Source organism: Vombatus ursinus, unplaced genomic scaffold, assembly GCF_900497805.2.
Source record: "Vombatus ursinus unplaced genomic scaffold, bare-nosed wombat genome assembly UNPS02009573.1, whole genome shotgun sequence".
Taxonomy (NCBI): Eukaryota; Metazoa; Chordata; class Mammalia; order Diprotodontia; family Vombatidae; genus Vombatus; species Vombatus ursinus.
In genome coordinates, this window is record NW_020949351.1 from 26,911,251 (window position 1) to 26,936,896 (window position 25,646).

Sequence of the window (25,646 nt, forward strand, 5' to 3'; positions counted from 1 at the left end):
TTAGTAGAAACCTCCTCTTAGCAATGCCTGTAAGTTTTACTGTTTGTTTAGTCTGGAGGAAAACATGCTCAAGGGCCAGGAGAAAAAAATGCCAAAAGACATGATTTTAATCCTCATCTTTGCAAGAGATTTGGTCAGAGCCCTTAACTTCTCTACCATCATTTCTTAATTGTAGCATGGGGGTAATAGGATAATACTACAGGATTTAGCTTCAGGTGGGCCGTTGTGGTGAGTTAATTCTTAGTGAGTGTAGACTATGTTTGAGAAGTATTGGGCTATTGAGGGTGGAGTGAGGAGTATGGCTCATTGGGGAACAAGAATGTCAATCTAAATGTTCTTTACTATCATCTTTTTTCCAAAAGCTGGTTTCTTTAAATAACACATGGGGAGTTGGTGAAATGCAAAGTTTTACAGAACTAACATGAAGAAAAACTGATCAAAATAGACCCATAAAAAGTGAGGCAGCCAAAGTTACTTTCAGGAATAGTAGTCACTCTGACATGCTGTGGACACAGACCTCTGCCCAGGTATTATAAGTGAAATGAATATGTTAAACTGATAAGTGAAATCAATGCAGTCTAATGTGACTACATTGTATCATGTGCATCAATTTCCTAGATATTTGAAAATGGTGCCTCCCACAGCTGCCTGGGGGAGGGAGTGTAGTCAAAATGACACCCATCTTTCACCCACTCCGCAAAAGCCTTTTTTTTTTGAGCTTATCACTTCTCAGTTTTTCTGATGTCCTTATTTTAAAGGTTGAATTTGGTTTTTAGTGACTCTGCTGAGTACTTTTAATTGTTTTAAACAAAAGAGATAACTGAGGCTCAGGGAAATTAAATGACCTGCCCAAGGCTCAACAGTAGCAGATTGTTCTTGTTATCGTTGTTGTTGTTCAGTCATTTTCAGTCATGTCCAACTCTTCATGACACCATTGGGGATTTTCCTGGCAAAAATGTTGGAGTAGTTTGCCATTTCCTTCTCCAGATCATTTTACAGATGAGGAAACTGAGGCAAATGAGGTTAAGTGACTTATCCAGGGTCACACAGCTAGTGTCTGAGGCCAGATTTGAACTCAGGAAGATGTGTCTTCCTGACTCCAAACCTTAAACTCTATCCATGGTGCCACCGAGCTTCCCCAACAGTATCAGAACCAGAAACTCATGTTTCCTAAATCCTGGTTCAGTGTCCCTACCATTATACCATCCTGTCTCATGTTTAGCAGGCTTTCCTTATAGATAGTCTTAATGAAATTGCTCATATAGCAGAGGCCTGGTCCTGGTCTAGCAATGATTTAGATGCTTGGACTAATGCTGCTCTGTCATTCACTATTTTTTTTTCAAATCACTTTATAAATGAGCGGTTATTATTATAGACATTGAGAATGAGTGGAAAAGTCTGAAACTTGCATCTAAACTAGCATTTGGAGATCATTCACCATATATTCCTGTGTAATAGGTCTGATGCTCAAAAATCATAAGTGACTACCCGTTGTATCTAGGGAAAAATACAACCTCTACAATCTTGTTCTCACCTCCTTTTTCCAGTCTTATTTCCCCTTTCTGTGTGCTCCACCCAAATTGGCTTATTTGCTCTTTATCAAACTCAACATCACATCTCCCATCTTGGTACCTTTGCAAAGTGTCTGTCAAGCCTATTTTGTACCCCTTCTTCACCTCTGCCTTTTAAAATCCCTTGCTACTTTTAAGGTGCAGCCAAGGTGCTGCATCTTATAGAAGTTTATACTGATCTCACCAGTTAGTGTTCTATTCCTCTTCAAAGTATCTTGTGCTTACTTCTCTGCTGATATGTTATCCCCTTTCCTCACTTAAGTAGAATGTAAACTTCTTGAGGGAAGGGAATATCCCATTATGGCTTTGCATCTTCAGCACTTAGGACAGCAACTTGCTAACCTGTTTGCTGAGTTGAGTCATCTGTTTACTTCACTTTTGATGTGTTCTTACTGATCCTTGTTATCCAAAGGCATTGAGAAGATAGTTGATGTGATTTGCTCTCCCTCTCCCTACCCCATCGATTTAGAGAGCAATTTGATAGGCCTTCCAAGCATTTTCAGTGCATTCTTACTCTCTGAGATGCTTTGCTTGGAAATGTCATATATTACAATGCACTCATGCTAATAAAAAGTTGTGTTTATGTTGAACTTTCCTTCAGAGAGCTTAAAGCACTTTACAGATATTTTTAATTAAACTTCCCAGAATCTTCTGGGAGAGATAGAGATACTTAGACCTAATGTTGTCCTCTTTGTGCAGAGGAAGAAATGGACACATTCAGAGGATAAACCTAATAATATTTCAGTGGCAGATTTAAACTGATGATCCAGAGTTTTCTGGATGTATCTCCAAAAAGTTACCTTATATAAAGAGACTTGATATTACTGCATTGTATTCTTGTAGATCTTTAGGATTCTACAAGCTCAGTATGAGTCAGCAATTCACTTGGCCCAGAAAACAAAAGTAATCTTAAGCTGCTTTGAGACATATAGCACCCAGAATGAAGAAAGTGATGAATAGTTCTGTTGTACTCTGCTCTGATCAGACATATCTGCAATATGGTGTTGCGTTCTGGGAGCCACATTTCTGGGAGGTCATAGATAATGGCCCCCAAGTTTACTGGTGATTTCTTAAGTGCTAAATCCAATGGCCTGTTCTCAGTCCTGACTTTTCTTAAACCTTTGCAGCATTTGACACTGTTGACTATCTTCTTCTCCTGGGTATTCTCTCCTCTCTGAATTTTTAAAAACTATTCTTATTATGAACTTAGTCATCACCAATTGCAAATATTTAAATATTTTTTAAAACCCCAAAATATGAACTTCCTTTATACAGCATTTTTGAGGAAATATGTATTAAGTTTAACAAAATAGTAATAAAATGTTCCATTTAAGTTATCTTCCACATTTCTTTTTGTTTTCCTCTCTGCTTTTTGTGTTTTATTGATGTTCTTTTTTTCATGCCCCTCACAGCCCCCACTAGACAAATTGACTGAATTGGGGATCTTCAGCCTATAAAAGAAAAGATTTGGGGAAACATGATGGCTGTCTTCAAGTAGTTATAGAGTTATCCAGTGGAAGAGGGATGGACATGTTCTGCTTTGTCCCAGAGGGAAGAATCACAACCACTGTAAATTTAGAAAGTCCAAAAGTGAAATGGACTGCCTTGGAGGAGGATGCAAGTTTATCCTCCCTTGAGGTTTTCATGAAAAGGCTGGAATAACATCTTGTTCAGGGTGATATAAGGGGAATTCCTGTTTCAATACAAGCCAGATGAAATGGCTTCTGAGGTCCCTCTGATTCAGAAGTTCTGTAATTTTGTAAAGACATGAAAATCAGGGGAAACACAAGATAGATCTAAGCTGAAGGCAATGGGACTAACAGAAGCATGTAGCTTGTGAGCAGTCCTCTCCCAGCCTTTCTCAGTCACTCATCCCTACAATTCCTCTTCTATCCTGAAGGGTTTCTGCATTTAAGTTACAATATCTAGCTATAGGTTTCTTTCCCTAATCCTTTAGCTTCCTCTCCCCAAATCACAGTGAAGTAGTTAATGATCTAGGGGGTTAGACAATGTCAGAATTTTTTTCCCTTGACTATGCATATTTTTTTTTACAAAGGCTTTGGTTTTTTTTTCCTTTTATTTATTTATTTATTTATTTTTGATGAGGCAGTTGGGGTTAAGTGATTTGCCCAAGGTCACACAGCTAGTAAGTGTGACGTGTCTGAGGCCGGATTTGAACTCAGGTCCTCCTGACTCCAAAGCCGGAGCTTTATCCACTGTGCCACCTAGCTGCCCCCTTTTCCTTTTTTTTTAACCAATGAGGAAGGAAGAGATTGGAGGGAGGGAAAATGCTTAATTGAAAAAATATTTTTTTTAAACAGTCTGGGAAGAGGCTGCTATTCAGAGGACTCATTTTAAAGCCAAGAAATCATCCCTGTTTTACCTCACACTTCTTAAACTCTACCTGCGCTTACTGCAGCCATTAAGTGCTAGAGATTTTGTGTCCTTTTCTTCAGAACATATTGCCTTGTAACTATAGAACAAACCTGATTGAATAAACAGCATGAGCCTGTGGAAAGAGAATTTCCTCTGCAGCCAAAGGACTGGGGATTGAATCCTAGTTTGTTCTTCCCTTTCCTGTATGGCCCTCATTAAGTCACTTCACCAACTGGAGCCTCTGTTTCCTCTTCTGTAAAATGGGGTGGGAGAAAGGAGAGGTTCCCCTAGCTCTACATCCTGAGATCCTAATCTATTCTTCATTGTATAAATTGAGAAATCTGGACTGTCAGTCTAAGTCTGTCAATTCTTCCTTCTTGGGCTCTATCCTTGCATTTATCTCACTTGCCCCATACTCAATACCAAGAGGCATATATCACCCCGTGAAATATAATTAGAAAGTGTCTGTAAAATGATTTGCCTACCCAAATAGCTATTTAACGGACTGTGTACCAAAAGAAATGAGATAAGGAAGAATTTCTTCTAGCTCCCAGGGTGGTTGTCACTGCAACCATTCCCTTCTTACTTGCCCATACAGAAGGGACATAGTCACACAAAACAAAACTTCTTTTTCTAGAAAATCATTATTAAGACCCTTCTGATCAATGTCCTATAGTGTAATAAGCACTGGGCCAGGATTCAAGAGGCCTGGATTTTAGCCCTAGATGTACAGTAGTTAGATATGTACTCTAGACAAATCCCTTAACCTCTCTCAACCTTGGTTCCCTCATTGGTAAAATGAGGGAGTTGGCCTAGGTGATCCTCAGGTTCCTACTTCCAAGAGTCTCTGTTTTGAGTCAGTGTACAGTTAACATCCGACTCTGGCATAGCAGAAGGAAAGAGAGTAGACACTTCCTATGTCACTTGTGAAGTATTGCCGGTCCTTATGCTATTGTCTTGAGAAGCTTCAACCATTTCTCTTTTTAGGGGTCCTTGGTGTCTTCTTCTGCTTTGATAACAGTATAGGTTAAAATAATAACAGGCAATTAGGTGGATACAGTACCAGGCCTGGAGACAAAAGACTCATCTTCATGAGTTCAGATCAGGGCTCAGACACTTACTAGCTGGGTGATCCTGGGCAAACCATTTAGCTCTATTCGCCTCAGTTTCCTCATCTGTAAAATAAGCTGGAGAAGGAAATGGCAAATCATTGCAGTATCTTTGCCAAGAAAATTCCAAATGGGGTCATGGAGAGTCAGACACAACTGAAAATGACTAAACAACAAAGTAATAGGCTAGTGTGAGAGAACAGAGCACAAATGAGTTGCCTAAACTGGGTCATCATGCTGGACAATATATCATCTTGCTTAAATGAGAAGATTCTGTCTTGTTTTCTTTCAACAAAAAACAAACCTACAAATAATAGATCCTGATTCATGGAACCCTGGTGGTCACATACCATTTCAGTCTTAGAAGTTTAACATCCCTGCCTGCCCTCCCAGGACTTGGGGGATGAAACAAAAATGAGAATTAAAGGGAAATAAGACCATAGGTTTAGGCCTGTTAGGGACCTTAAAAGTCCTTGAGCCTGACCCTCTCATTTCCCAGATGAAAAAACTAATGTTAAGAGAAGTTAGAGCCCAGTGTTCATTACACAACTGAATACTGATCAGAAGGGTCTTGATACTGATCTAGATCGTGAAAGTCTGTTTTGTGTGACTATGTCCCATCCATACAGCCAAGTGAGCAGTGATGAGCACCTTGGGAGCCAGAATATTCCACAAGTGATATATTACTCAAGGTCACAAAATAAGGAAGTCATGTCTGAGGTTGGACTCAAACTCAGGTCTTCCTGAGTCCAAGTCCTATATTCTCTCTATTGTTTCTCAGAAGAGAAAAGGACATCAGAGAGGCAAGCATGAAGGCTGTCTCCCTGGCTTCTTATTTTTCTGAATAGCTTCATTAGTGGAGCATAGGGAAGTCAGCCGCAAAGTGGACAATTTCATTTTGTTTTCCTTCTCTATTGCCTAATTGCCTCTGAAAGCTGTGCAGGACCCTCCATCTATGTTACACCAACCTGGAGAGTCATTGCTTTCAAGAATCATTATGAAGAACTGTTGTTGTAATTAAAGCAAGTATAATGGGAAGGCACTATTTGGTAGCCTCTCACTGCAAGCAGTGTCAGACTTAGGGGGTAGAAAAGAAGAGAGGTTGTCTGAACTTCATCCTTTAACTTTCTTATACACTACAGGTACCTTACTGCTCACATTTCTTTTTTCTTTCTTTTCCAGGTTGGATAATAGATATAAGTTTAAAATGATGAGTGAGAGTAAATTGAAATTTCACTATGTGGGCATTAGATATTTCATTATGTATATCTTTTTATTTCCTCTGGCATTTCCCTACATAATTCAGAATTGGAATGGATCTGAAAGGTCAGAGGATGACAGATTTGGAGTTGGCAAGAGGTCACCTAGTCCAAATGACTCATTTTACAAATGAGGAAACTGGGAATCCCAGAGAAATGAAGTGACCTATCAAAGGTCACCCAGGTAAATTAAGTGGCAGAGTTTTGGAATTTGAATACAGACCCTTGGATACCAGATCCAGCTTTCATTCTCCTATATTCTGCTACCTCTCTGTGATGTTGGAATTGTGTTTAATTTATAAACTGCATTCTTTGAAGGTCAAATTGGTTGAGTTATAAGTGAATTACACAGTATTTAAGAGGAGGTCTGACTAACCTAGACTGCAGATACTCTGAAACCATTAAACCTTGAGGTGTACAATTATAACAGAATAGAGTTTTTAAGAAAAGTAATTTACATCTGTAAAATGAGGGCTATGGACTATTTTATCTCTAAGATCTCTCCAAGCTCTAATTCTATTCTCATATGATACTATTATAGTAACTACAGAATACCTGGTTCTCAGCAAGCATTATGAGGTAGTATCATTGTATAATGTAGAACCCTAATCTTAAGTCTGGAATCAGATCCCTGCCCTTATACTTACTAATTATATTAACTTTAACCTCTCCAGATCTCAGCTTCCTTATCTGTAAAACAGAGATAATACTTGCTATTAAATACTGGGTATTCCATTAGGTTTGTGATCTCCTTAAGGGCAAGGACTATCTTTTGCCTCATTTTGTATCCCCAGTGCTTAGCACAGTGCCTGGCACAGAGTAGGCTCTTAATAAATGTTTATTAATTGATTGATTGACATTTGTAACCTGTTCCTTAGAAAAGGTGCCTTGCATCTTTATCTCATTGTGAAGAAAGCCCTATAGAATGTATTATTCATCAATAAACATTTATTAAAGGTCTATGTGCTATTCTACTAGAAGTGAAAGTTATCATAACAGGGAGAAGTTACTGAAATTCTATTGATTGGAAATCTAAGTCTTCAACAAGCTCATGTGGGACAGGTCAATTCAGAAGATGTCTTTCCCTGCTTTGAGTATTGATAATTTCTCTAGACTTTCCCATATCCATTTGACAGAGCAGGGTCTGAGACACTGAGAAAAGGAATAGAGTCAGGGAGTTATTAAGGAAAGGAAGGTAGATATAGATGGAGCAAGTGAGCATTTATTAAACACTTACAATGTACAAGGTACTGGGCTAAGTGCAGAGGATATATATATATAGAAGCAAACAAAACCACTCCTGTTCTCAAGGATCTTACACTCTAATGGGCAAAGACAACATATAAAAGAGTGATGAAAAGGGGGGTAAGGGAGGATAAGGGGAAGGAGGAAAGGGCACCTAATATGCAGGCATGGCAAAGAGCTATAGGAGAGCTAAAAGTCTTTGTTTCCAGTGAGGTGAAGATGGTCAGAGGGTGAGGCCATGGAAAGAGATGGCAGGAAGTGGGAATAGGCAATTGAAGTTATCTCCAACTTTAAGACTGCATTAGTACATGTATAACCTATATCAGATTGTTAGCCATCTTAGGGTGGGGGGAAGAGAGGGAAGGAGAAAAATTTGGAACTTGCAATCCTATAAAAAATGAATATTGAAAATTGTCTTTATATATAAAGATAAATAAAATACTATCTTAAAACAAAATAATATACTAAAAATACTATTTTAAAAATAGTATTTAAAAATAAAATACTATTTTAAAAAAAGACTACATAAGTACACACCTTATGAAGACCATAGGAAGAGCCCTTTCAATTGAGCACCAGTGTATATGGAATTTGTTCTGACATGATCCTGTGCAGGTATGCAATTGTAACAATTTCTTTCTTCAATGAGGTACCCCATTATCTGACTAACATTAGGACTGGCATACCCATCCAGCTAAACAGCAGTTTACAGGAGGGGGGGAAACCCATGTTCCTAAATGGAGGACTTTCTGAACAAGGGTTTTTTTTTTAATTCTTTTTTAAAATTCATTTATTTATTTTTAGTTTTTTTAGTTTAGATTTTGTGTTCCAAATTTTCTCCCCATCTCTCCCCTCCCCCCACCCCAAGATGGCATGCATTCTAAATATCCCTTCCCCTGATCTGCCCTCCTTTCTCTCACCCCCACCCTTCTCTTATTCCCTTACCCTTCTATTTTCCCATAGGGCAGGATAGATTTCTATACTGCATTGCCTGTATATCTTATTTCCCAGGTGCATGTAAAAACAATTTTTGACATTTGTTTTTAAAACTTCAGGTTCCAAATTCTCTGCTTCCTCCCTGCCCACACACCTTCATTGAGAAGGCAAGCAACTCAATACAAGTTATACATGTGAAGTCATGCAAAACACTTCCATAATAGCCATGTTGTGAAAAACTAAGAAGTGTATTTCCCTTCATCCTATCCCAACCCCCTATTTATTCTATTCTCTCCTTTGACCCTATCCCTCCTCAAAAGTGTTTGCTTCTGATTACCCCCTTCTCCAATCTGCCTTCCCTTCTATCACCCCCCCTCTTATTCCTTTCCCCCATATTTTCCCATAGAATAAGATAGATTTCCATACCAAAATGAGTATGTATGTTATTCCGTCCTTAAGCCAAATCCAATGAGAGTAAGATTCATTCATTCCCTCTCACCTTCCCCCTCTTCCCCTTCACTGTAAAAGCTTTTTCTTGTCTGTTTTATGTGAGATAATTTACCCCATTCTACCTCTCCCTTTCTCCTTCTCCCAGTACAATCCTTTCTCACCCCTTAATTTTATTGTTTAGATATCATCCCTTCATATTCAAATCACTCTGTGCCCTCTTTCTATATATATTCCCTCCAACTACCCTAATACTGAGAGAGGTCTCATGAGTTACAAATATCATCTTTCCATGGAGGAATGTAAACAGTTCAACTTAATAAGTCCCATGTGATTTCTCTTTCTTGTTTACCTTTTCATGCTTCTCTTGAGTCTTGTATCTGAAAGTCAAATTTTCTATTCAGCTCTGGTCTTTCATCAAGAATGCTTAAAAGTTCTCTATTTCACTGAATATCCATTTTTTCACCTGAAGGATTACACTCAGTTTTTCTGGGTAGGTGATTCTTGGTTTTAATCCTAGTTCCTTGGTCCTCTGAAATATCATATTCCAAGCCCTCTGATCCCTTAATGTAGAAGCTGCTAAATCTTGTATTATCCTGATTGTGTTTCCACAATACCTGAATTGTTTCTTTCTGGCTGCTTGCAATATTTTCTCCTTGACCTGGGAACTCTGGAATTTGGCTGCAATATTCCTAGGAGTTTTCCTTTGGGGATCTCTTTCAGGAGGTGATTGGTGGATTCTTTCCATTTCTAATTTACCCTCTGGTTCTAGAATATCAGGGCAGTTTTCCTTGATAATTTCTTGAAAGATGATGTCTTGGCTTTTTTTGTGAGCATGGCTTTCAGATAGTCCAATAATTTTTAAATTATCTCTCCTGGATCTATTTTCCAGGTCAGTTGTTTTTCCAATGAGATATTTCACATTGTCTTCTATTTTTTCATTCTTTTGGATTTGTTTTATAATTTCTTGATTTCTCACAAAGTCATTAGCTTCCATTTGCTCCATTCTAATTTTTAAGGAAGTATTTTCTTCAGTGAGCTTTTGAACTTTCTTTTCCATTTGACCAATTCTGCTTTTTAAAGCATTCTTCTCCTCATTGGCTTTTTGGACCTCTTTTGCCATTTGGGTTAGTCTATTTTTAAGGTGTTATTTTCTTCAGTATTTTTTTGGGTCTCCTTTAGCAAGCTATTAATTACTTTTTCATGATTTTCTTGCATCACTCTCATTTCTCTTCCCAGTTTTTCCTCTACTTTTCTTACTTGCTTCTCAAAATCCTTTTTGAGCTCTTCCATGGCCTGGGACTGATTCATATTTTTCTTGGAGGCTTTGGATGTAGGAGCTTTGACTTTGTTGTCTTCTTCTGGTTGTATGTTTTGATCTTCTTTGTCACCAAAGTAAGATTCTATGGCCTGACTCTTTTTATGCTGTTTGCTCATGTTCCTAGTCAGCTACTTGACTATTAAATTCTTTGTTAAGGTAGGGGTCTGCTGCCAGTGTGGAGAACATACTGTCCCAAGCTTCAGGGGTTTTGTGCAGCTGTTTTCAGAGATACTTCTAGGGACCTACAAATTTTCAGTTCTTCCAAGGTAGTATGATCAAAGGCGAAGTGTCTACTCCTTTCCTGGCCTGTGCTCTGGTCTATGAGTGACCACCAGCATTATTTTCTGCCTTGGAACTGTGAGGAGGATTTCCTCTCCACCGCTACCTCAAGCTCCACTGTACCAGCACTCCTCCTCTCCCTGAGACCACCACCCAGGACTGCAACTCAGATCCAAGCATGGGCAAAGCAAGAGAATCCTGCCTCAACACCAGCAAAGAAATCCCTGCAATCCCCTCTGATAAGCCACTCGATCCTCCCTCTGTCTGTGGACCAAAAGCTCTGGAAGCAGCCACCACCCTAGGGCTGTGCCAGGACTGGGGCTGGGACCAAGCTTCTCTCTCAGCAAGGTCCAACAGACCTTTCCTACTGATTTTCTAAGTTGTCTTTGGTGTTTGTGAGTTGAGAAGTCTGGAAACTGCCACAGCTGCCAGTGCCCTGAAGCCTGCTGCAGGTTCATCGAGGCCTGGTCTTCGCCTGCATGGCCCATGCTGAACTGAGCTCCTCTCCCAGTCTGGCACGACAGACCCTTACAATCAACCATCCAAGTTGTCTTGGGCTGGAAATTTGTTTTGCTCTGTCTTTTTGTGGGTTCTGCTGCTCTAGAATTTGTTTAGAGCCATTTTTACAGGTATTTGGAGGGGTTTGGGGGAGAACTCAAGCAAGTCACTGCTTTTACTCCACCATCTTGGCTCCACCCCCTGAATAAGGGTTCTTAAGAGTTATGAAACCTGTTAATTGGGTGGATTATAGAATCTGAGGACTGAGATACCGTGAGGCAATAACCAATTTTCACAACCAAACCCCAAAGCTAGTTGCAATGGAGGTTTTATTGGTTCTTATTTACAGAAATTGCATCTTAACAGTTGTTGGGGTGTTGGTTCCTTCTGTCTCTTTCTTGCTGCCACCAGTTCTTGCCTGGAGTCATTTCTTCACATATGCACTATAAACCTCTTCAGCTAATTAAACCTGTGAGTAGACTCAAATACTGCTTGACCCAGTAGGAAAGCAGTAACTTTGTAGAAGTCATTAACCTCACAAGGTAGTACCAAATGAAAATACTTAAAAGCCCCAGAAGGATTCTTGGATTACAAGCTGATCCCTACCAGTACAATAAGAAAAGCTGGGAATACTTAGGGGATTCCTTCCTAACCTTGTGAAATTATCTTTTTTGTGATATTTCTAAATATGCTCTTTTAGAAGTCTTAGAATACTAAACTAGAGCCTCTGACTTTACCACTTCATTTAGTTTTACTGTCCAAAGGTACGAGTGCTGCTGTTAGAGATGGGAGCATGGGCTGAGTGAATTCCCTGTGAATATGATCTATTATAATTGTGGCAGAAAGACTATTGCGCTTGGAGTCAGGTCACCAGGGTTTGAGTTCTGACTGTTCCTGATGGGGGAGCTGGAATACTCTTTATTCCTCATTGCCACTTCCATAACATCCTTCCACCCCCATCATTTGGCACCTTTAAAGTTCCCACTATTTGAATTTATCATCCATTTTAGATCCGTATGGCTATTATCTGCTGATATCCAGAGCATTTCCCTTCCTTCCTGCTTCAATAAGTTCAGTGCCTGGATCACAATCTTTATCTCTTAACTCCTGTCTTCGTATTAGGAGACTTTTGTATATATAATGACACTCCCTCAAACACCATAGTCTCCCAGTTCTTCAGTCTACTCAATTCCCATAACCTACCTCTCCATTCCAACCTAGCTAGACAAAAAAACTATGTCATGCTCTTGAGTGACATCACTCACAAGTATTCTGCTTCCATGTTCATGAACTCAGAAATTCCTTTATGTGATCATAACCTTTAATCATTCTATTTCCCCTTCTGCCTTATGACCTCCCCTCCACCCTATTCTTCATTTTCACCATGGCTACCAATCCCTTCACTCCTTAGATCTTTCCCAGGCTATCACCTCTACATTGGCTATACTCTCCTCCATCCCCTATCTCAATGTTTTGGTGAATCAGTTCAGCTTTGCACTATTCTCTATGCTCATATCCCTTGCCCCTTATTCTATCATCATTAATGATATGAATTACTCCCATCATTTGTTGCCTTTGCTCCTCTTCACATGCTACTGAATAGAGTTATAAAAAGTCACAACACCATGCTGAGATGGGTCTACTACAAATTTAAGTTACATAATCTGAACTGAGCCCTCACTGCAGCAATGCAATGTTTTTGCACCTTTCTAATTGATTCACTCTCACTCACTACAATAGCTATTTTTTTCATTCCTCCTCAAACCTTCCATGGAACTCCCTATACTCACCCTCTCATATGAGAACCTCAACACATATGTCACTTAACAGTGGAGACCATTCACCAAGAGCTCCCTCTTCTCCCCTCTTCCTCATCTCACATCACTGACATGTCTCTCCCCACCCCACTCCCTCTATCTTCGTCTTTGCCTCTCTTGAAGAGGTGGCCCTTTCCTTGCCAAAGCAAGCTCCTCTCTATGCATCCTTAATGCCATCCCTTCCCATCTTCTCCAAAAGATTGCTGCCTCTATCATCCTCACTGTAATCTTCAATATCATCCTCTCTGTTGGCTTCCTTCCTGTTGCCTACAAATATGTCCATGCCTCCATCCCTAAAAATCCCTTACTTGATTGGCCCTTCTCTGCTATCATCCTACCCATTTTGTCTAAACTCTTTGATGAAGCCATCTATAATTGGTGCTTCCATTTCCTCTTCTCTCACTCAATTCTAAACCCTCTTCAATCTGACTTCTGTTTTCATTTGACTGATACTGCTCTCTCCAAAGTCACTCACTCATCATTTCTTAATAGCCATATCTAATGGCCTTTTCTCACTCCTTACCCTTCCTGACTACTCTGCAGCCTTTGTGAATCACCATCTTCTCCTAGCTCTTCTTTCCTCTCTAAGTTTTCCTGACCCTACTCGCTACTTGTCTGACCATTCCTTCTCAGTTTCCTTTCCTTATTCTTTATCTAGGTCATGCCCATTAACTATGGGCATCCCCCAGAGCTATGTACTGGGCCCTCTTTTCTTCTTCCTCAATACTGCCTTGCTTGTAATCCCTTCACCTCCCAATGAGTTCAATTATCATTGATCTCTATGCAGCTGATTCTCAGATCTATATATCTAGCATTAAACTCTGAGCTTCAATTTCCCATCATCAACTGCCTCTTGGATAGCTCAACTGGATATCTATTAAGCATTGCAAATGCAATAAATCCAAAACAGAGCTCATTAGCTTCTTCATTTCCCTCCCCAAACTTTCCTATTACCATTGAGGGCAATACCATCCTCACAAACTCAGTGTTATCCTCAACCATTCTCTCAGATTCACTCCATATACTATACTCATGTGTACAATAAGATGCCCAGTCTTAAAATTTTTACCTTTATAACATCTTTGGTATATGTACCCTTCTCTCTATTCCCACAGCCACCGCTAGGTGCAGACTCACATCACCTCACACCTGGACTATTACATTAGCCTTCTGGTTGTCTCCCTGCTTCAGCTCTCTCCCCACTCCAATCCCTATTCCATTCAGCTGCCAAAATAATTTTCCTAAAATGCAAGCCTGAGTATGTCAACCTTCCCCCCCACCCCACCTTACTCAATAAATCCAGTGACTCCCTGTTATCTCCAGGATCAAATCTAGGAGTGCTCAATTTGGTATTTAAAGCCCTTCACAACCTTTGCACTAGCCGATCCTTATGCCTACAATGTTCTCCCTTTTCAACTTTATCTGCTGTTGTCCCTGGCTTCCTTCAAGACTCAGATCAAATCCCAACCTTCTATATGAGGACTGTCCCAATTCCTTCTCAGTCACACACACATACACACACACACACACACACTCACACACACATACACACACTCACACATGTACACACACTCTCACACACACACACTATTAGTGCTTTCCTTATGAGATTACCTTCCATGTGCTCTGTATATATCTTGTACCTACATAGCTGTTTACTTGTCTCCTCTGTTAGAATGGATTAGAATGCTCCTTGAGGGCAGGGACCATGTTTTTGCCTTTCTTTGCATCTCCAATACTTAGTACATTGTCTGGTACATGATAAGTGCTTAATAAATGTTCATTGATTACTGCTTACTAGCTATATAACTAAGCACAAGTCATTTTTAACACTTTTAATCTCAGTTTCTCCCTATCTAAACTGGCATAATAGCATTTGTACTGTGTACCTCACAAAATGGTCATTGTGAGGAAGATACTTTGTAATCTAAAATGTAATCATGCATGTGCTTCATATTATTTTGGCAATTGAAGTAGCAGTAATTTCCACTATCACCCCTTGTGCTTATTTTGAGGTCTGGCCATCTGACCATTTCCAAATCCATCTGACTGTATTATCATCTATTCCCTATCTCACCATCTTCTCCACAAAAATAATACAATCTACTTTATCAAAAACCTTGCTAAAAATCTAGATAAACAGTTTCCATACAATTTCTCTGGTTCGCTAGTTTAAAAATCCTAGTGTGGAATGACCCATTCTTAATGAAGCCTTGCTAGTTCTTTATAATCAAGGCTTCCCTTCCTAGATGTCAGAACCTAGATTCAAATCCTGATTTTACCACTTTCTAGCTGTGGCCATGGGCAAGACACTAAAATCTCTCTGAGCCTCAGTTTCCTCTTCTAGAAAATGGGAATAATTATAACTGCAGTGCTTGTCTCATGAGGTTGTTCTGAAGTCCAAGTAAAATAACATGTGGTGAGTGCTTTATAACCTTTAAAGTGCTATATAAATTTAATTCATTGTTAAATGACTTAGCCTATGTCATTCATGCAGTATATGGCAGAGACAGAATATGAAACCAACATGCTCTGACTCCAAATCCACTAGGTTTAGTAGACAGAGTTGGGCCTGGAGTTAGTTCAATCTGAGTTCTAATCCCACCTTGGCCATTTATTAGCTATATGACCCTGGGCAAGTCACTTACCCCTGTTTGTGTCAGTTTCCTCATCTGTAAGAGAGGGAAAATAATAGCACCTTCTTCCCAGAGATGCTGTGAGGATAAAATGAGGTAATATTTGTACTGCACTTAGTACAGGAACTGGCACATTGTAGATGCTTCATAAATGCTTGTTCCCTTCCCTACTCCCTTCCAAATTTAGTACTCTTTCCTTTGTTCCACATGGCCTCTTCTTTCATTTATTATTACACATCATAATAGCTACATAAGTGTCATATGTATCCCTACTAGACTATAAACTCAACAAGGGTAGAAATCCTATCTTATTTAATCATTATATCTCTACCCACCTACCTAGGGTTCAAATGTTTGAACTGAATAGAAGAGAGTAAAAATATTTAGTTATGATTTCCCAGGTCTCATATATGTGATCTTGTCCTCTTTGTCACTGCTACTTAAGGCCTTCTCTTTCCTTTCTCAAATCCCTAGGTGACACAAAGCTTGTGCTTTTGGGCTGCCCAATGCCTGTTGTCAGACCCACACCTGTGGCTCTCCCCAGCAACATTTCTGATCTGGGCCCTGTTCTTCTTGCCCTTCAATCAGCAGAGACACCGGGAATGGAACACCAAAGCCCTGTCATTGCATAGCTATTTACTCCCCTATGTCAACAGTGGCACTGTGCTCTATTAGCCAATTTCTTTAGATTTCTTCTGGATTCAATCTCATAGGACATTTATATGGGCAATTTACTCTTCCATTGGACCTCAGGAAAGTAACTGAACAAGCTATAGGGGGAAAAAAGTAATTCTTTTGCAGGAGTTTGTTCATCTTCATTAATGAAAATTTTAAACTCATGGAAACAGTTGTATTCATATGCTCTATTTTAAAAAGTCATATTTCAAAACTAAAAACATGATCTGGAAAAAAAATGAGGAGATCCATCTAAATAGGTTTCTGTCTTTTTACTCCCCTCACCCTCTTCCTCTTCCTCTGTAGAGGCCAACGCAAGTACTTTATGCTATATCTGCATGTTCCTTCTTGAATTTCTAATAGAATTTAACAAGCCAAGTGATATTATGGCCCAAAATATTGTTTTTCATTAGCTGAGCAGGCACTTCCACTAGATTAGATACAACATGGCAAACTTAAATATAATATATTCCATATATTTAAAGGCAACATTCCACTCCGTCCCGGTTCTACCCCGCCAAGTATCCACCCACACACACATATCAGGTTGGAATGTGATTCTTTCCTCCAATGAAAGAAACAGGATGGGAAAGAAGGTGGCACAATAGAACCCAATTCTTAAGTCTTTTTTTTATCAGATCTACAAATTACTTATTTTAACAAAGCATATTCTTTCTCTGCTTATTCATCTGTGAAATTAATATGCTGCTATTAATACTTCATAGAAAATATTAGCAAACTATAGACTGAGAGTTGAAACAGACCTCAGAGGTCTGGTCCAACCCTTATCTGCCTCATGAGTCTCTGCTCCAGCAGACCCCACAAATGGTCATCTTGCTTCTGCTTGAATTCTTCCCATGACAAAAGTCCTCATGTCCCAAAGCAGGCCATTTTACCTTTAGATAACTCTACCTATTCTGATTTAAAATCTGGCCTTTCTCCTCCTCTGCTCTCTTTCCCCTGTAACTTATAGATCATAGTTTTATAGCTGGAAGGGACCTAAGACTTCATTTAATCCAAGCTCCTATTTTAGAGATGAGAAAATAGGTCCAGAAGGGTTAAGTCATTTATCCAAAGTCTCACAGTTAATATATGCCAAGCCAGAATTTGTACTCAAGTCTTCCAACTCCACAGTATTGGACTTGGAATCACCAAGAAAAGGGGGGAAGGGAAGTGAATAAGCATTTATTAAGCGCCTTCTCTGTGCCAGGCACTCTGCTACATGCTTTACAAATATCATCTTATTTGATTCTCACTGCAACCTTGAGAGGTAGGTGCTATTATTATCCCCATTTTATAGTTGAAGAAACTAAGGCAGAGGTCAAGTGACTTGCCTGGGGTTCCAGAGCTAGTAATTGTCTGAGATTGGATTTGAATTAGAATCTTCCTGATCTGTGTAGGCCCAGCACTCTATCCACTGCACCACCTAGCTGCCCCTCAGCTATAGGAGGCTTTGAATCAAGATGTGGGTTCAAATCCCAGCTCTTACATACACTAGCCATGGAACCCTGGGCAAGTTACTTAACCTCTATGTGTCTCAAACAATTCCCTAAGATTTATATAATTCAATTTCAATCTATGTTGGTGGAGGGAGTTTTCACACCTCACAACTCACATCACTTCTGAGCTAGAACTTCCCTCACTGTCAAAAATCACAGATCCTCCTCATATTCAACTATACTTTGTATTTACTTCTCTCTGTATATATTGTATCCCCCACCAGAAAGCAACTTCCACTAATTGGTGTTAAGTCTGTTTCTAGCTGCCAAAAAAAAAAAAAAAGAAAATCTACTTCTATTTTACATGACAGCCCTTTAAATATTTGAAAACTGCTATCATGTCCCCTATTAAGTCTTCTCTACTCCAGGCTAAACATTTCCAGTATCTTCAACTAATCCTTGTATGTCCCCAGCCCTCTCACCTTTGTGATCATCCTCCTCTGGATACATTCCAGGTTATTAATGTCTTTCCAAAAAGGTGGTATCCCTGACTCAACATAACATTCCAGCTATGATCTGAATAGGGAAGAGAGACCACGATTATCTTCCAGAATGAAAGATGATGTATTAATTAAGTTGTTCTTGCTTGTAGGCTGGCAAAGAGGGATATGGTAAAGCACAGATGAAGCAGGAAGACATTAGTACCCTTTATAAACATGAATCAAATCAACCTAAATCCTACTGAATCCTGAGAACCAATTCTTGTTGTAATAAAATAGTAGTTTACAAAGTAAGAGTTGCTCTGCCTTACTGGTAACTATGGCAATTAGAAGTTTATTGATGATGTCCAAGGAATGTACTTGATCCATGGCTTAAGAAAAAGATGGCTAATCTGAAAAAGAATTGAGAAAATGCACTTTTCTCCCTTTAGTGTAGAGGTGGGGAACTATGGGTGTGGAATACTGCCTGAATTATCAGACAAGGTCAGTAGAATTGCTTTCATTTTATCTTTTAAAAGAATTGTTTCAAGCCAAGGTGGTGGGTGAGGGGATGTATTCAGAAATAAATGTGATGATACAACAACAATGAAAAACAATAAAAATGACAATTTAAGAAATATTTTTTAAAAAGAAAAGATGGGAAATCATCAGCATCCCAGCATGCTTTGGGATGCCACTTCCCTTTCTGCTTGGCTCTGGTGCTTGTGAGTAGGGCTCTAAGCAGCCATGGCACCCAGCCGAAATGGCACAAAACCCCATTTCCACAAATATTGGCAAAGACAAGTTGCCACATAGTTTAACCAGCTGGCCAGGAAGATTAAAAGACAAAAGGCCCATCTAGCAAAAGCCCATCAAATTGTTCCTTGTCCTGCATCTGGTCCTATCTGGCCCATCATGAGGTGCCCTACTGTCTGATATCAAAGTACACGCTGGTGGAGGATTCTGCTTGGAAGAGCTTCAGGTGGCTGGTATCCATAAAAAAAAGTAGCATAGACCATTGGTATCTTGTGGACCCTTGTCGCCAGAATAAGTGTACAGAGTCTCTCCAGGCAAATGTGCAGCAGCTGAAAGAATATCATTCCAAACTGATCCTCTTCCCAAGGAAACCATCTGCACCCAAGAAGGGAAATGGCTTTGCTGAAAAACTCAAGTCAGCAGCCCAGCTTTCAGGACCAGTTATGCCCATCAGAAATGTCTCCAAGAAAGAGTGAACTTGCATCATTACTGAAGAGGAGAAGAATTTCAAGGTGTTTGCCAGTCTTTGAATGATCCAGGCCAATGCCCATCTTTTTGGAATCTGGGCAACACAAACCAAGGAAGCTGTAGAACAGAGTGTGGAGAAGAAAATGTAAACAGTGTCTGAGAATTTTCAATAAAAATAAAACAAAATTTAAAAAAAGAAAAGGTAGCAAAAATCATTCTTTTTTTAACTCAAACAACAGAAATTTCTCAGTCACGTAGCCCAAGTCTTGAAATTAAATCTGGACTGAGTGATCAGCATTTGTCAACTGATTTCCCAGAAAATGCTGAGCTTTTGCTGTGGTGGAATATGATGCCTTTTTTAACTGTAGCTGGATTATGCATCATTCTCCATGAGACATCCAGCTGAAGATTTACCCCTTTGGGGTAAAAAAAATTAGCTCTTGTTTTCCCTCCATGATGTTTTCCTCCTGGAAAGAAAAATACTAGTTTAACTCCCTTTGTTCAAATGGGAGGAAACAAGAAATTCGTTACCTTTTCAATGTAGCTGTCATTACCCAAATAATTGATTCAGTTCTATAGCAATACAAAATACAATGAGCACCACTGTGGTCCTGCCCTCAAAGAGCTTACAGTCTATGGAGTCAAGTTATCTCTCTCCTTCTACCTCATCTACAATATCTAAAAACCAAACACCTGAGGATCTCATTCATTTTTAAAAATAAACAATATGAAAATAAAATATATTATACTAACTTTGCTCTACTTTGCCATACTACACTACATTATGCTATATGGTATGGTAATTCAACTGGTTTTCCTGTGTTGCTTAAGAAATCACTCTGTTTCATACTCTCATCTCAGATTCTTCAATTTCCTCCTTTGTGAAACAGACATATAGCACTAGGCAGGGTATGATTGTGATGTTATCTTCTTCCTATCCTTTTAATTTTTTTATGTCCTTATCTGAACATAACTATATGACTTTGTGGCCAATGGCATAAAAATAAATAAATGGTTTATTTGCTTCATAGCAACTGGTGGTGCTTTGTTATGTTTTGTTTACCAAGCAATAACCCACTTCTTTCAGGAAGGAGGAAATGATTAGGTCTCCTCAGCCAGTCTGGCTATTAAGGGACACTGGATGTATTAGGAAATCCAAACACTAATAGCTTTGCTGCACCATAGTTTTATGGTGGCATTGCCTTTCTTGGTATACTAGGTGTTTCTGGGAAGCAAGGGTGCTAGAGTTCCTGGTGGGAAATGGTGACTAACTTAAACAGACCAAAACAGGGCAGTGTTTTTTCTGGCAGAAACTAACCTGACAAGGGAAAGGTGCCAAGCTTCACTTTCTTGGCAAAATGCAATTGTTTTTGGCAAAGCAGCTCCCTTCTTCTAAAATTCTGAATTCAGTGGAGAAGGGCCATGAATGAAATGCTTGAGTGTCCTCCAACCCTGCTTTTTTGCCCCAATATTTGGATAGGAACTGTGGTCATAGCTAACAATCTAGGACAGAGAGAAGTCACATTGTCAAGGTAATGCGCTAAATTGATAGGTCCAAGGCATACAAACAGCAAACATTTATTCAGTATTTACTGGGCTGTGCACCATACTAAGCACTAGGGATTCAAACATAAGCCAGCAAGACTGTCTGTGACCTCTTATATTCTAATGGGGGCAGCAATAAAAAGGGAGCTAGTGGGAGGAGTTGTCATGGAAGTTGGAGGCCAGGAAGTAAAATAGACTTGGTTCAAGCAACATAAAGTAAAAGTTAATCTATCAGAGCTCAGGGTGGTGCTGTGGGTGGTAACCAATCCAAGATTGCTATGGGGAGGAGGTACAGATGATGACTAGGGTGGAGGCTGTGTGATTTGGCTCTGGTGGGCAAGAAGTGACATTCACAAAGCACTTTTTCACTTAATTTTGTCCCATAAAAATCCTGTGAGATCAGTACCATAGGGATTATTGTCTGCATTGTGCAAATGAAGAAAGCGAGTCTTAGGGTAGAGCCAAGATGGTAGATTAGAGGCAGCAACCCTGCTGAACTCTCTCAACAGTCCCCTCCAAACAACTTTAAAATAATGCCTCAAATCAAATTTTGGAGTGACAGAGCTAATAAAAGGTCGTGATGAGACATTTTCTGGTCTAAGAAAACTTAGGAGGTTGGCAGGAAAGGGTGGAGGCCTGTCCAGAGTGCAGACACTTGGTGACAACGACAGTGGCCACAGCAGCAATAGCAGCTTCAGGAACTCTCAGCCTAGACACAGTAAGGGGATCAGACAACTGATCCAAACTAGATTATAGGGAACCCTTTGCTGGCACTGGGTGCAACTGGCACTAATTGGCAGCTTTATTGCCCATATGCAGTTCTGAGTTGCAGTTGCATGGTAGAAAGAAGGTCACAAGGGAGCAGGGGCCCTGGTCAAAGTTCCAGGACCAAGAGGAGCACTAGTACTTGCAGCTGCAGGGGAACTGGGAATCTGGTCACAGTTCCAGGGCAAAGAGGAACACTAGCGCTTGCAACTGCAGGGGAGCAAAAGCCCATCCCAGAGTACAGAACAAGAGACCAGTGACCACACTTCTCTGGATCACAACACCTTGGAAGCACAAAAAACTTACAGGTCCCCAGAACTAGCTTTGAAAACAGTGGCATGAAAAAGCCTGAAACTTGGGACAGTTCCTCCCTACTGCCAAGTGAGTAGAGCTCAACTGAACATAAAGCTCAAAGTCAAGAAATAGGCTAGAAAAATGAACAAACAACAAAAAAAAAAACTTGACTATAAAAAGCTACTAAAACCAAGACACAAACTCAGAAAACAATAAGGTGAAAACAGCTATAAGCAAAGCCTCAAAGAAAAGTGCTAATTGGACAAGAATTCTTGGAAGCATTAAAGAAAGAAATGAGTGATAGAGGAAAAATTGGGAAAAGAAATGAGAGTGATGAAAGAAAATTATGGAAAGAGAATCATTATTGCTTGTCTTTCATTTTCAAACAAGACCAATGACATCATGGTGTGGTCTTGATTTGAACAAGAACTAGATTTAAGCGAGGCAGAGTTACACAAAGTTGTCAACCTCATTCTCTCTTCCAGAATCATCAAAGTCCAGTGGCAAGACAAAAGTCAAGATGATAGTAATGGCCCTAGTTGCAGTGGATGACCTTGGTGTCTTCTATATCTGATCAAGCTCTAAGTTCTTCACAGCACCTTCTTCAGCCACTTTCATGGCCATTGGAACAAATTGTTCTCATCTACCTATTCTGCAGAGAGAAGTCTTCACATTCTTGGGGAGGACATCCTCCTAACTCATCAACAGGTTTGAGACCTATCAGTTACCTTCAACCTGCTTTAGATCATCTGCTGAGATGATTTTACTGGGGTGTGGCTGCTGCACATGCCAAGGCTTCTTGGAGCCACAGGTGAGAGTTGAGTGACAGGTGGACACCAAAGGCAAATGAACAGCCCTGGAAAGAGCACAGCAAGCCATTACAAGTCCTCCCTGAACACACATTAACAGCTTAGTAAAAAAAAAAAAAAAGGCACCCAGAAAATTGAAGAAAATACCTTGAAAAACAGAATTGACCTACTCATACAAGAGACAGAAAAATATACTGAAGAAAAGACCTCCTTAAAAAACAGAATACACCAAAAGGAAAGAAAAGTACAAAAATTCACTGAAGAAGATAATTCCTTAAAAATTAGGGTTGAGCAACTGGAAGCTAATGACTCCATAAGAAATCAAGAAACAATAAAGTGAAGTCAAAAGACCAAAAAAAAAAAGAAAGAAAATGTAACATCTCGTCTGGAACTGACCTGGAAAATAAATTCAGGAGAGATCATTTAAAAATTATTGGATTATCAGAAAGCCATGATCAAAGAAAGAGCCTAGATATCATATTTCAAGAAATTGTAAAGGAAAACTACTCTGATAACTTAGATCCAGAGAGTAAAATAAAAATTGAAAGAATCCACCAATCACCTCCTGAAAGAGATCCAAAAATGAAAACTCCCAAGAATAATATAGCCAAATTCCAGAGCTCTCAGGTCAAAGAGAAAATATTGCAAGCAGCCAGAAAGAAACAATTCAAATATCATGGAGATACAGTGAGGACCCACATAAGATTTAGTGACTTTCACATTAAAGGAGCAGAGGGGCTTGTAATAGAATAATCCGGAAGGCAAAGGAACTAGGATTACAACCAGGAATCACCTGCTCAACAAAACTGATAGAATCCTTCAGTGGAAAAAATGGATATTTAATCAAATGGAGGGCTTTCAGGCATTACTGATGAAAAGACCAGAGCTGAATAGAATATTTGACATTCAAACACAAGACTCAAGAGAAGCATAAAAAGGAAAAGTGCAAGAGAAATCATAAGGGACTCAATAAGGTTAAACTTCACATTTCTCTATGGGAGGATAATTCATGTAATTCCTACGAACTTTATCATTATTGTTGTTGTTCGATCATTTCAGTCACATCCAATTCTTTATGATCCCATTTGTGATTTTCTTGGCAAAGATACTGGAGTGGTTTGTCATTTCCTTATCCAGCTCATTTTACAGATAAGGAAAATGAGGCAAACAGGGTTAAGTAACTTGCCTGAGTTATGTGTCTAAGGACAGATTTGAACTTGTGAAGACGAGTCTTCCTGATTCCAGGGCTGGGACTCTACCCACAGCACCACCTAGGGCAGGTAATAGAAGTTTATGTAGACAGGGGGCATGGATGTGGGTTAATTATGTCGAAATGGCACAGCAAGCCATTACAAGTCCTCCCTGAACACAAAAAAAATGAAGGGGTGAGAAACAGAGATGCATTGGGAGAAGGGGAGAATTGAGAGGTAGAATGGGGAAATTTCTCTCATATAAGAGCGACACACAAGGAGAAGCTTTTAGAGTGAAGGGGGAAGTGGAGGAGTGGTAGTCAACACTTGAACTTTACTCTCATCATAATTGGTTTAAAGGAGAAAGAATATATATACATACTCAGTTGTGTATAGTAATCTATCTTACCCAATAGGAAAATAGGAGGGGAAGAGAATAAGAGAAAGGGGAGAGGAAAAAAAAAGAGAGACAAGGTAGAGATGATAGAAGGAAGGGTGGATTAAGGGAGGCAATGGTCAGAAGCAAAATAGACTCGAGTAGGGAGAGGATAAAAAGAGAGAGAAAAGATACAGAAGAAAATAGGAATTATGTAGCCAGTAAACATAACTGTGAATGTGAATGGGATAAGCTGACCCAAAAAATGAAAGCAGATAGCAGGATGGATTAAAAACCAGAATCCAATGATATGTTGTTTATAAAGAGATATATCTGAAAGAGAAAGATACACAGAGTTAAAATAAAGGGCTAGAGCAGAATCTAATATGCTTTAGTTGAAGTAAAAAAAGCAAGGGAAGCAATCATGATCTAAGACAAATCAAAAGCAAAAATAGACCTAATTAAAAGAGATAATCAAGGAAACTATGGTTTGTTAAAAGGTACCATAGTCAATGAAATAATATAAATTTTTTACAGCAAGTTTCTCTGATAAAGGCCTCATTTCACAAATACGTAGAGAATTGAGTCAAATTTATAAAAATAAGAACCATTCACCAATTGATAGTGGTCAAAGGATATGAACAGGCAAGTTTTCAGAAGAAATCAAAGTTATCTATACCCATATGAAAAAATACTCTAAATCACTATTGATCAGAGAAATGCAAATTATGACAACTCTGAGATACCACTAATCAGAAATAACAAATGCTGGAGGGGATGAGGTAAAATAGGTACACTAATGAATTGTTGGTGGAGTAGTGAACTGGTCCCACCAAACTGGAGAACAATTTGGAACTATACCCAAAAGGCTATCAAACTGTGCATACCCTTTGACCCAGCAATACCACTACCATGTCTACATCCCAAAAGAGATCAAGGGAAAAACGAAAAAGACCTACAGGTACAAAAAATTTTACATCAGCTCTTTTTGTAGTTACAAAGAAATAGAAATTGAGGGAATACTCATCAGTTGGAAAATGGCTCAACAAATTATGGCATATGATTGTGACAGAGAACTATTGTGCTATAAGAAATGATGGGGGGAGTGGTTTCAGAAAAACATGATGAGACTTATGTGAACTAACGCAGACTGAAGTGAGGAGAACTGGGTGGTCATTGTGCACAGTAACAGGAGTGACCCAAGACAATTCCAAAGGACTCATAGGACAAAAATGCTATCTACCTCCATAAAGAAACCTGATGAACTTTGAGGACAAATTGAAGTATAATTTTCTCATTTTATTTCTTTTTTGCCTTCTGTTTTGCAATATGGCTAATATGGAAATATGTTTTTAC

General features: G+C 39.3%; 1 protein-coding gene and 1 pseudogene across 4 annotated transcripts in view; both read left to right on the forward strand.

Annotated features, from left to right (window-relative positions):
• Positions 1-25,646, forward strand: part of KCNG2 (potassium voltage-gated channel modifier subfamily G member 2) — a 173,258-nt gene that overhangs the window by 97,920 nt on the left and 49,692 nt on the right. The gene's annotated exons all lie outside the window — the stretch shown is intronic.
• On the forward strand, positions 18,835-19,460 carry LOC114035964 (annotated as a pseudogene).